General features: G+C 38.7%; 1 pseudogene; it reads left to right on the top strand.

The window, feature by feature from the left end:
• Nucleotides 1-878: 878 nt before the first annotated feature.
• On the top strand, nucleotides 879-6,694 carry LOC120588165 (cell death-inducing p53-target protein 1-like; annotated as a pseudogene).
• The last annotated feature ends 3,338 nt before the right edge of the window (nucleotides 6,695-10,032 follow it).

The following is a 10,032-nucleotide window of genomic DNA, read 5'->3' as shown; positions in this document are numbered from 1 at the left end:
GATATTAATAATTAATATCAGTTAATGTTAAAAATAAAATAAGCTACAATAGGAAATAAATAAATATGATACATTCATAAGATGGAATAATATGCAGTCAGGAAAATAATTTTGTGGAAGAATATTTAATGACGGAAATATGCTCAAGGTTAGGCAATTCGATCTCATCGTTTCATCAAAAGCTTAGAGAGGACATATGTAAAAAGCCTGGCAAATAGTAGAAATTTATGAAATGGTGATTATTTCAATATTATAGATGTACATATAAATAGACATGTAACTATAAGTAATATGCGCACATCAAGCTAGAGGTTGTTGTGTCAGCCACCAGTCTCATTCATTGAGATGCCAATGAGACTAAACCAGGAGTAACCACCTTACTGTCAGTCCAGGTCTGATTTGTATTTTTGCTCTAATATTGTGCTGGTTTTGTGTCTTCCTTTAATCTTCTTTCACATTCTCCCTTACCAAGCAGATCTCTGTAATGCCCTGCCATATGGCCAGAAAGACAATGCAATATCCTAGTTAAACAGGTTTGAATTTTTCCCTGCCCCTATTTGCTATATGACTTTGGTTGAGTTATTTAATTTCTCTGGGCTTTATTTTTGTCATCTATAAAATGAGGATGGTAATTGGACCTCCTTCATGAGTGAATTAAATAAATTAATGAGCATAAGTGGCTAAGAACAAGGCCTTGCACAGAGTCGTACTTAATAGATGGAGTTCTATTTATTCTTTCAACAAAAAGATGAGTCTGCATACCAGGCACTGCAATTTGATGTGAATAATCAGCAACAAGAAGCAATCACCATCCTGCTCTCACTGCATTTACCATCTCATACGAGAGACAGCAATCACAATGTAGTATGATAGATACAATGATAAGCGAAGTGAAAAGAGAAACACCTGACATCTTCGAAGGGTGTCAGGTAAGAATTCCTGGAGTAAGTAACATCTTACCAGAGACAGGAAAAAAATTTGGAAGCGAGACAAATAAAGAGGTAAAGAAGAGTGTCTGGGCAAATGTAGGTAAGAGGAGACTACAAAAGGAAGCTAGTAAAAATTACAGTTGTGTTTCGAAAGCATCTCTCTTGTTACGGAGAGGGACGAGATTGTGATAAGGAGACAAGCTAGGAAGTTTTTGCAATAATCCAGTAAGTGGCCTGGATGGAAGTAGTGCTAATAGGAAATGAGAGTTATGGATGAAGTTAAGTGGTATGAATGAGATAAAACCAAAAGAACTTACCTATTGAATACGTGTTCAGTTTGGGCTGTACTGAGCTTAAGACAGACCAGTTTATTCAAATAGTCCTGGTTTATGCCTGTTGACTTAGTGTAACTATTAAGCAGAACGCTGGGGTTTGCATGTTCAAGTGTCTTTAAGACCCTGAAGTGGAGAAAATGGGCATTTGAATAGTATTTCTTAATTGTAGCTATAAACAGAAATTCAGAAATTATTGTCTTGTAGAGAGTTATTGTAGCCATGTGATTGGAGGAGAGATTGCAGTGAAAAGAGGGACCAGAGGAACACCAAGGTTTAAGAGACAAGCATTAAAGAGGAGCTTTGAACCAGAGTTTGTCTACTAATTGCAAACAACCCTTGATCTGTAAGCGTCTTTGCTCAAAGTTTAGTCTAAGTACATAGTTCACATCAAATGCTTTTCCATTGCTCTAATTCTGACTTTGTTTACTTTTTCATAAATCTATGAAACTGCTCAGAAGCATCAAAGCACAGTAAACTGGACTTTGGTATCAGACAGATTCTAATCTTGACTGTGTCAATTATTAGCCATAAAGCTGTATAAAATTAGGCAAATGATTTAATCACTCTGTTTCTTCATTTTCTCACATATATAATAAAAATAATATTTCCCCTGAAGTTTTTTTAGATATAGATGAAATCATGTAATTAAAGTATCTGATAACCTGACAGACATTTTAAAAAGATAATAATTACTTCTATGATTAGCATTGCTATTAACGTTGAAGATTAGATATACTCTTCTTCACAGAAGTTAAACTATACACGTGGTTGCTAGAAAATGCCATCTCTTCAGATAATGATGGACTACTTATTCTTTCTGGGATCCATCTTTTTTGTTGTTGGTTAGTGTGAGTGGTTGGTTATATGAAAGTTTATTTGTTTGTTTGTTTTATCTCTTTTTCCCTTCCTCATTGATGCTCTAAAAAACTTTATTCATACTTAAAGTTTTCTATAAAATAATTCTTCTTGAATGTATATCTGATTACTCCCTAACTAGAGTATAACCTTCTTAACTTTGACAACTCATAACACTTTTTAGATTGCTTTTTCGTGGTACTTCTCGTGTGAACTTATATCACAGTCACTTATAACTTTATGTAATTCTTCCTAGATAGGTGACTTCTTGGATTCAAGGACTCATCTTTGTGACTCCTGTAGTGCCTAGTACAATGCCCGACACAAAGCAGAACCTTAAGTGAAAAATGAATGGCACTGAATTAGATTGTTGTAGTCAGAATCACTAACTGCCCCCACTTATTCATTTTACACAAACACCCTTCTCACCACAGAACATTACTAAAATGTTTGCATTTATATTTTCTCTGATATTCAGGATCTAGAAGCCCTGGGACAATTTTGAGAAGTAGACAGTGCCTTGAGTCTTCAGTGGAAGCTAACGAGTCTGGTCGCAAGTCGTAGAGCTTAAAACACTCCATAGAGCACAGAGAATTCACATTCTAGGAGGACGAATGTCCTCCAGCCCAAGAGGGTCTTCTTGTCCCTTTAGATTTACTACTTTCAGTCCCATGCTGATCTCATCTATGGAGAGCATCCAGAATTGCCAACATCACCCTCTCCAAATTTCTAAGAATTCAGGAATCAGGGAGGACTGCTTGCGTTTATCTTTGGCACCTCCCGCTCTTATTTCGTGGTGCTGCAAAAGTCTATCTTTACCTAGGCTTTATCCTCTCTCCTATACATGCTATCTCTTCTTTGTCATAAGCCCTATATTGGTTACCCCTCAGTCACTTTTTCAAAGAACCCGCAACACAAGTTTGTATCAAGGAACTTAAAATCAAACATGAAGAGGCTTGTTTTATCTTGTGTCAACACTACCTGACTCTCCTCATGCTGAACCCTGACCGATCTCCTTTCCTAGTCTCTCCCCCTCTTCCTTTCTTATACTTTCTCAACTAGTCCCAGCTTTTACATTCCTTTCCTATTATTGTTGTCAGGCAGAGCAAACAATCTCTCCCTGTGTTTAATCTGAGCCTTTATAAATCATAAATCATGCTCTGGAGGGAGGAGACCACCTATCACATTTGCTGCCACCCAAAAGTCATGAAAGTATCTTTCTCAAAAAAAAAAAAAAAAAAAAGACAGTTTTCCTTCATCAAAAGATTTTTTCTTTTTTTTTTTTTCCCCAGGAGGAAAGAGCACTTTTTACTCCCTTCTACAACAGGAACAAAGTGAGAGGGATTAAAGAAAGCAGCTAATCTGCCTGCCACATTTAGAAGACAGAAGTGTCACGAGGTCAGCAAGGTGAAGTAAGACATCAATATAAGCAAATCAAGCAGAGATAGAGCAAAGTAAGTCAAGGGCCAATTGGAAATAAATTTCACTAAAATCTATGATCCATTAATAGCATTTCTCCTTATATGTGTTGGCTGCTCATGCTAGGCTAGACATGGGTCTGTAGCTGAACTGGTCTACAGACTGTAAAAGATTATAAACTGCTTGAGGAAAACAATATTTTGAAAACATCTCTTAAAAGTCCTAGAATGATAACTTACACAGAAAAAGCCCTTTCTAAATACTTTTTTTGTAATGATATATACTTTCTCTGATAAGGAAATATTATAAAACCTCTCTTCCCAGCTTCTATAGCAATGACAAGGTACGAGAAATGACAAAGGAAGTCTCTGGCCTTATGCCATCATCGGCATAATTGCTGGAAACTCCCTTTTCTCAGCAAGGCTGAGAGATGTCTGATTGTCATAAGAGATTCAGAAAAACCTCCTACATGGTCCAGGGATTTCACAGACTATTATGAGTTAAATGTTTGTTCTCCCAAAATTCATGTTGAAGTCCTAACCCCCAATGTGAACCCTGCAAGAAACTTGATCTTGGACTTTCCAGGTTCCAGAAGTGTGAGAAAATAAATTTCTGTTGTTTAAGCTACATGGTCTATGGTATCTTGTTATGGCACCCTAAGCAAACTATCACACACACACACACACACCCTGTATAAATATACATTCTTTCATGTGAAACATATAGAATAAAAACCTGGAATTATTATTTATTGTTTTTTAAGCAAAGCCTGCTGCTTTCCAGAACATAGACTATATTTCTAAACAATTCCTCTTTAGAGAAATGCTGCTTGATATTTATGTTCCTAAAGAAGAATAATGTATGTGTTTGCCAGTATTCTGTAAGCGGTAAGAATTTGTGAGTGGATGGCACTGTGGTCCCACACTTTTGTCATAAAAAAGGTAATAAAATAGGTCAGAGCACTTCTCCATTCCTAGCCTCGATACCTTGCAATCATTTTTGTGTTGAATCAGTTTTGTCTCAAGTAATGGTTTTGTTGTTCACCCCATCACAAAGTTAGGGAGGCCAGCGCTCTCATTCGATACTTTTCTAAATAAGAAAGACCCACAACTTCAGCACTGGAAACAAGCAGTGGAGCGAATACCTGGGTATTTTTCGCGGTATTCTACTTTTTTTTTTCTTATTGTAATTTTTTTTAAATAAAGAGATTATCTTTTCCATAATGTAAAGGCATCTTAATTTTGGCACACATTCTTTGTAACAGGCACTGGAGCAAACTCTACACTCTGATCCCTTATAGACCCTTGCCCTAGTACCAAGCCCAAAAATATGGGCTAAGATTATCTGAAACTTTCGAGTATATCTGCCTTGTTGATGTCTCCTTCCATCACTGGAAGATGTCTATGACTCCTGATACTTAACTGTGTGGCTCCTCAAATCACCAAGCAAATTACTCCACCTGAGGTAGGTAAGGGTTTTCACTGACCCAAATATTTCACTCTCTGTCTCTTACAACAAGCCTCGTGGTACCACTCCTTACTCTTCAGTACTACTGCTCTTTAATTCAATTCTTCCCTTGAAATTCTTAAGACCAGTTTTTTAAGGAACCAGTCCTTAAGGTCCAGATATCAATTGACTAAGTGAATAAATGAAAAAAATTTGTGACATATATTCAGACCTGAGTAAGACCTGAATGGCTGTAAAGAGTAAATATGGAAAAGTCATCTGTTCATTTGCATGCAGTATTTTTCATATACTAATCCACCTATTTATCAATCATCACCTGTAACATTTTATTAACTTAAAATCTTTCATTAGTCATGATTCTACCTTTTCCAAAAGATATATCCAAAATATATCATGCAATACTTGGTGTCATGCAAGTATTCATGTATTTGTTCATCAGTTACTCACACAACAAGGATAATTTAGATAATTTTAGATCAGATGAACTGATACAAAAATGATGCCTTCATATGGAACATTACTAGATTTATCAGTTTTGAATATGCAATTTTTTATGTACTTTAATTTGAGAGAATTTTCATTATTTCACATTTTTTAAATAGATTGTCCCATTATTATTATCTTAAAGCACGATTCAAATTTGCATAAAATTCAACTTACAGTATTTACTATTTGGAAGTCTAGGATATTATTATAAGTCCAAATTCTGTGATTTGTAGTTTAGAATATTTATAGCGCATAATATAAATCAATTTATTTATCTAATTGTTATTAAATACCCATTATGTATCAGGTTATGCTAAGTGCCAAGAGAGACACATGGGCTTCTAATTCACAGTCCCTTTTGCTGAGAAAAGCTATCTAGTTGAAGAGAAAGATAAATAAATTACTGATATCATTAAATAGGCTTGCTCTCAAGAGTCGGAACCATGTGTGTTTAAATTCCAGCTCTAAGCACAGTGGGGCTGAGAGTCTGGAACTCCCAGCACTTAGACCCCTGCGGTTCTCGGCATTCACTTGGCCTCGGGTGCCCTGCCTCTCGAGGTCCAGGAGGAGACACAAATGTTTCTAAGCACTCGCTCCCTCCTTATCCTGGAGGCCCCACAGACCCCTTCTGGGGGAGAAAAGTGGAGCCTTGCCTACCTCAGGCCGTACCTCTCCAGCTGTGATGCAGCCTACATTGGGCTTATTGCTGCCCCCTGAAGACATTGGCCCCCCCACCCTACGAGCCCCCTAGGTCACCCAGTGCCCCAATCTGGCTTCATTCCCCCCAAATGTGAATGCATATGGCGCCCATATGTCTCCAGGTTTCTACCGTCCTCCAGAACCCCACTCACCCATGGGTGACTACTGGCCGGGGCCTACCCACCAGGGCCCTACCCTGACCCTGGGAGCCACACTGCTATGGTCCTGGTCCCTTCAGGGGCTGCCACCATGGTGACAGTGTTACAGAAAGAAACCTTTGAGGGCATACCCATATAGATGGTGTGTTCCCACTGCCAGCAGGCCATCACCACCAAGATCTCCTACAAGACTGGCCTAATCTCATGCTGGGTATTGTTTGCTGCTTCATGGGGCATGGTCTAGGCTGCTGCTTGTTTCCCTTGCCTCATCAACGACTTCAAGAATGGGACGTACACGTGCCCCAGCTGCAAAGCCTACATCTACATGTACAAGTGCATATGCTAACCGAGCCAGGACTGGACTCCCTGCTGTCAGTCTGGCCCCATGTGTTTTGCTTCCAGTACTCAGTGGCTCGTGTCCCCACTCCAACTTAAGGATAGAAGCCATTCCACTGGTCCCCTGGAAATCTTGTCCTCTTTGCTTTGCCCTTCCCTGTGTATTTGACTCTTCTGGTAAAAATTCTGTTGGATTTAAGGCCAAGGGTTAGATAGTGTCAAGGAGCTGGCACTGGGCTTATGTGTTGCTGGTTTGCTTGGTGTTTGTGATCAGGAAGAAAAGCTGGGGGTCTCACTCCTCCAATTCTGGGGGTCTCACTCCTCCAATTCTGTATGAAGTAAAGGTTTGGTCCTGATTTTTCCTGGGACCAAAAGCAGTCTGAGTAGTGGGGGCACCCTTGACATTTTATTCTGCATTAATGATGTTCTCTGAATTTATGCAACACCAGCATGAGCCAATGTGAAATGTACTAATTTATCAATTAAGATTTTGAAAAATGAGTGGAGAAATGATACTTACATACTTGTTTATTGCCCAATCTGTGCACATAAAGATTCTTCCTAATGTTGAGGCTCCATAACTTCCTGTTCAGGTCCAGCTACCCTCTCTTTATTGGTACTATCCTCTTTATTATCAAATGCATCTCATTTCTGGCTAATTTTATATCTGCTCTCTCAAGAAAAAGGCAACGGTGCTGTTATTACTCATGATGCAATGGTTCTTTGGAGCCTGTTTGTATTGAAAAAAAAAATAGATCTTGCCTCAATAGTTCTCTATTACTATTTATTTAATTTAATACTGGTTATATCATTATTCATGATGATGCATCATCCATCATGTCACCATAAATTCTGGCTCCCAATGGCTCTCTTAATTTATCATTATTCTTCATTGATGGTAACCACAAATCCAAGTTTCTGGTCATCTTAAATTTACTATTATGCCTTCCTTAGCATGAACACATCTTCCAACTGTGTTTTCTCCTGAATTCTTAGACCATAAATGCTGCATTTATAGAATGTGATCTCTTTCATTGTTAACTGCACCTCAGCCTTCCACATATAGCCACCAACAGGGAGAATAGGTGAAGCAAGAAAAGCGATTCAATTTCTTGGAGGTATGTTTGGCAGGGCTCAGGACCAACCCAGGAGAGCACAATATGACTGCATTGACAGAGGCAAGAGAGGAGATCAACTGGATGGACCCAGGGGCATCAGAGAGCAACGGCCTCTAAAGCCCTTGAAAGAGATAGACATGTTCATCTGTCTATCTGCATGACACTTGATGTAAAGTTTGTGGAGGAATTGGAGTGACCACCTTGGGTGCCAATGTCAGGGAGCATACTGGGTAAAGGATACCTGCCACTTTTGTGTCCTGTTGACAGAGGATGCCCTGTTGGAACACAGACAAGAAAGAGCTATCCACACATACAAACCATGCCAAAGGTCAGTCAGCAGCTCAAACCCCAAACTCACCTGTCTTGGTAAGTCACCCAAAACTCACTAGTCATAACCTCACTGAAGAATATGGGAGAAAATTGGAGCTGAACTAAGTAACTTTGAAAAATGATGTTTCAACTAGAAACTATAAAACTAAAGACAAAAGGAACTGTACATAAACCCTGTACTCTGGTTGTAAAATTGTTTCTCATGGAAGTATGGGTCAACAATTCCGAAACTCCTTCACATGTATCCTGGGGTTGAACAAATAAGTAAATAGATGGTAGAAGGTGGGAGTCAAGTTTTCACTGTCAAAGAAGGAAGTTACAAGTAAAAAAGGGGGAAAGACTTGAGCAAACACTTGAGCAGACTTGAGAAGAGTCAGAGACATCAGCATGAGTTCATATTTAGCCAGAAAGATGGACAGATAGATACAAAAATAATTACAGATATGTGTACATATATGAATTAGTATACAAACCTACATTTCTTAGCCTTGTTCCCTGAAACAGTCCAGAAGCGTGATACCTCATTATCAGTGAGCACACCCAGTGCTCAGAATTTTGTTTCTAATCCTATTCTGTTTAGACAGAACCAGGACTCCTTGAAGAAATAGCAGTTTCCAGGTCTCAGGCTGGGAAAAATGCAAGATAAGCCTGGAACATCTCATAGTGCCAGAAGTTTAAGAAGCATTCAAAAAACAAAGTTTAGGGACATGTCAGGGGTACACAAACAACCAACTTGAGAACCCCCAAAAGCCAAAGCTGGAATGATTAAAGTCACAAAATAAATAAGATAGCATTGGTTTATAACCTAATGTATAAAGTAAATATACATGAGTTCATAGTGCTATAAATAATTGAATGAATGAATGAATGAATGAATAAATGGAATGATGTGATGAATTTTTTTAAAAAAAGAATTGTGAATATATATGTTGATACTTCTCCTTCTAGGAGCTTCATCTCCTCTCACCCTCTCTGTGAGTGTGAGTTGGATTTAGTGACTTGCTTCCAAAATTAAATGTAGAAAGGGAAAAATAATTTTATGGTGCAGGACCTTGGCAAACACTACCTTAACCAAGTGCTAAATTTTAACATCCTGGTGATAAATCATGTGGATATCATGTATCTCTCGATAGAAAATGAGAACATGTCACACACACACACACACACACACACACACACCCCAGTGCATTTGCACCATTCTGGTGGCCCAGTCTCCCCCATTGTATAGCAAAAGCCATACTGTGAAAGCCAGACAGCCAGAACAATGCACTTGCCAGGCTGTCGTCTCAGAACCACAGTGTGCTGTGGACTCCTGGACCACTCTCAGGTTCAAGTGACTGGTCAACTCTGGGAATCTGATTGACTCTGCAGGAAGTTGGGAAAGCTGGGCTCCAGGAGTCCTGCCTTTTGCAACATCTTTTTCCAAAAGTTTAACTCTGTCTTCAGTGTCTGGACTACAACACCATCCAGGCAAGGGTGCCCAGACATAGTCCCATGTGGGTCCAATTGTGTGGAAATGCCTTACTCAAACATTTTTAGGTCTGCCTCCAGGACCCTCAACAAGTACCCCATTTCCTTCCAGGCCCTCTCCAACCTTTGTGAGGATTGCAAAACTGTAGAATCTTCAGTCAACGTAAGGCCAAAGTGGCAGTTAGGAAAGGGTAGGGGACAGTGTGGAAGATAACATTCCAGATATGGACGGAGATTTTTTTAACTTGGTACAAAAATCTTTTGTAAACATCATACTTAAATTAAACTACAAAGCATTATAATTAGGGACAAAATAAACAAATTGTGCAATAGCATGTATAGTATGAAATTAATTCTATAAAAATTTTTAAAATACACAAACTAACAAGGTTATAAATGACTTTAAGCATGTAAATTCATAGACAATGGT

This window comes from Pteropus medius, unplaced genomic scaffold (genome assembly GCF_902729225.1).
Source record: "Pteropus medius unplaced genomic scaffold, Ma_sr-lr_union100, whole genome shotgun sequence".
Lineage (NCBI taxonomy): Eukaryota > Metazoa > Chordata > Mammalia > Chiroptera > Pteropodidae > Pteropus > Pteropus medius.
This window is presented reverse-complemented; position numbering and strand designations above follow the sequence as displayed.